Source organism: Haemaphysalis longicornis, unplaced genomic scaffold (assembly GCF_048455015.1).
Source record: "Haemaphysalis longicornis isolate Haplotype H1 unplaced genomic scaffold, Haemaphysalis longicornis Haplotype H1 scaffold_8, whole genome shotgun sequence".
Lineage (NCBI taxonomy): Eukaryota > Metazoa > Arthropoda > Arachnida > Ixodida > Ixodidae > Haemaphysalis > Haemaphysalis longicornis.
The window spans coordinates 144857697-144861146 of NW_027526445.1; positions in this window are offsets into that span (position 1 = coordinate 144857697).

The window sequence follows — 3450 nt, forward strand, 5'->3', positions numbered from 1 at the left end:
CTCTACCGAGCTCCAACATCAACGACGGGCCATCCAGCGGCTCGAGGAGGCCCTGGCCAAGCAAAGGCGAAAGGGGGCCCCGCGTCTGCCGGTCCCTCCCGACAACGGGAGCCGATCGGACCGACCGGGGACCTCGAGTAGTCCGAGCGACGGCCGGGCACAAAGCCTCGGGGTCTAAGCCCGAAGTCTTAGGACTGAATAGCCTAGACTGATAGACAGGGGGACGAGGCCGAGCCCTGCGTGGCCGGACCGAGTCTCTTGCATGCCGGATGTGATCAATAAAGTCTTTTCTCTCTCTCTCTCTCTCTACCTATATGTGCGCGACTTCATGCGAGGTGGATTTTTAAATGCAGAGCATTTCAGCAACTCACGATGTCACCCGCGTTGACGTACGTCGTAGTCCGCACCGTCGTTGTCCGCACCCCTCCCCCTACACTATATAAAAAAAATACTATCCGGCGCCTGGTTTCGATCCCTCGACCCTGCGGGCGGAACACAATGTACATGGTGCTCTACCCACTGCGCCAAAAAGCCGACACAGAATGGGAGGCTACGAACGCGCCTTCTATCCTTGACTCATTCAAACTACGTCAAGAAGCTGCTGATACAACGCATTCACTACCCCCAATTCACCAAACACTAAACGTTAACGCAATACACCCACCCCCTATGCAACGCATTTACTCGAGTCCACCTCGCGGGGAGATGGGCCCAATTTTTTTCTTTTTTCCCCCTCCCCTCGTTTCGGCTGCTTTGCGGGTGGCCGATGGTTTCGCTCCGCGGGCAACTTGTGTTGTACTGTTTATATTTTTATTCCTTCTATTTCTTGTTTATACATTTGTATATTTTTTTGCGTGTGTGTGGCTTACAGTTGAGGCACGAGCTGTGACACAATGCTGGCGAATTAAAAGGCCAGACAATACAGAAATATATATATGTGGTAGCCAAAAATGCGCCGCAGGAAACAGTCACAAACTGCTCATCTATACCAATCTGTGGATCTCTAAAAGTGACAATTTTTTGCCGCTATTTGGACTCCGAGATCACTATCGTAAAAATAGTGCGCCAAGGAGATAACTTTTTTACTTCGTTTTATCTCTGCTGCGACTACCGTGACTTCAAGCTCGCGGGCAACTACTCATTAGTCCCAGCGAAAAGAATATACGTATCTGAGTGAGTATAACACTGCAATGAATGAGAGGCCATGGGGCCCTGGGGGAGCAAGGATGAAGAGAAAAGGGGAACGTCACAATTCGCACAATGAACACAGTGGCAGTCTTGGGGTCCTAATCGCAAAATGAACGCATTAAAGTCAGTCAGTGGCAGCAAAACGCACAGTTCACACTTAAATGCACAGTTCACACTGTGGACAATGCGGTTCCACTGAAAACAGTGCACGCTGCAGACAGTTGACATTGTATACGGAACGGGAAAATCGGCCAGGCTGCTACACCAATTTGTAGTCTGTTTTCAAGGGCGTACTCGGTAATTGCTTCTAGTGCGGTGGGATCGTCACGGACCCGACTAACATGTTCCTGTTCAGTCGCAGGGGCGGGACCTAGTGGCGATTACGGTCGAATACTAGACAGAGCCAAATTAAGTGGTAACGATTTGGTGTGCCTTCCCGATTACAGGGGGGGGGGGGGGGGGCATCAGCGCCATTCGGATCCTGCTGGAACTGTCTATTTATAAATAACGTATCTTATGCAGCAAAATGTCTGTGTGCATGAAGCGCAAATTGTTAAAAATAACTAATCGACATTGGCAACAGCGTGAGTGGTAGCACGCATGATTACTGATATCAAACTCGGCCTGGTGGCTTCAGTGAAGAGACTGTGGTCAATAGCCCTGTACAGAAGACATATATCAAACTCCTCGAGTACTTCAGTTGCTGTACAATCCAACTATTACTTAGCCCTTGGTTGGTATATATTTTCGATATTGTTTCCCTAAATTGTTATGACCAGCAGTGTAAATTATGCAGAAATCATTACCGAGTGTAAAACGTGTACGTTTGAGCTGGTGTTTCCTTATCAATGTATCACCCTTGCAAGAACGATTCACACCTTCCATTGCAGTTCCATATCACACCTTCCATAGCACCGTATGAAAATTTAACGTGCCGCTTAGGAGCAGGATTTTTAGGAAAACACGCGTGCGAAGGTGTCTCCTTTTCTTTTCTTTTTTTCCATTTTTTTTTCTTTATGCCAAAATATCTCAGGTATGCAGTGCTGCCTGGTCCGGAAGTCAAACACCATCCCGGATACCTTGGAGGCTACACTACAAGGGTTTAAAAAAACGTGTAAAACGTGTACATTTGAGCTGGTGTTTCCTTATCAATGTATCACCCTTGCAAGAACGATTCACACCTTCCATTGCAGTTAACAAAATGTCAATGTTTTGTTAGTGGCACTGTTCCTGATAAAGAATAATGTTCCTGATAAAGAATGAAGTTAATATTAACGAAATTCAATGTAATAGTGCTTATGAAAGTGCCAAAATGTAGCAGCTCATGCAGCTGTAATATTTCGCAAGAGTCGGACAGTTTGTAAATGTAGTCATGGGTAATTGCCTGCCTTTCTTGTAATCATTACCTGCAGCACCGAATTGTGTTTTGAGCTGTGTTTTGAGCACCCAACTCAATTGTATACTCTTCTGTGTGCTGTAGAACGAGCTTTCAATGAGGGTGTTTGCTTTACGGACCGTGTATAATTGCCACATGCGCGTGAAAGCGTCCATCCGCGCGCGCGCACTTCGAGCAACGAGTCGAGCGCTTATTTAGGAACACGATCGGAGGTCAGCCTCAAATTGCAGGTGCGCAAGAAGAGCGCGGAGAGATCAGGGGTTCAGGTACAAAAGGTTAGCTTCTACCACATGTGCGTCAGCTTCCCCAGCGCCGCAGGCCAGCCCCGCCCACGGAGCGAAACCATCGGCCGCCTGCCAAGCAGTCAAAACGAGGGGAGGGGGAAAAAAGAAAAAATCCACCTCGCATGAAGTCGCGCACATATAGGTAGAGACGTGACGGTGCTGCGTCCAAGGAGGTCAAAAATTGCAATTTTTTTAATCTCTTTTGCTGCGCCCCTGCTTAGGGGGTGTGGTCGGCCTGGGCCCTTATGGGATATCGTTTGGGAATACGCGACCCGGCTGCCGCGGAAAAAAATGACGTCAGCAGCGTCCGCGACGTCACCAACAACCTTTCCCCCCTCTCCACTCATTGCCATGACGATAAATGCAACGTTTTTCAGACGCCACGTACCACTAGGTGAGGATTTGGCGCTGTTGGCGCGAATTACGCGGGACCATGGTGGATGCTACAGAGGCCACCCCGTGGAAGCGCTTTGCTTGGAACGCAGATAACACCCGGCAGCAAAAACAAACAATAAAAATTACACCATCTTCCAACGTGGGAACACTGAGGGGATGCAAAGCCGTGGAGTAGTAGCGTGTTAA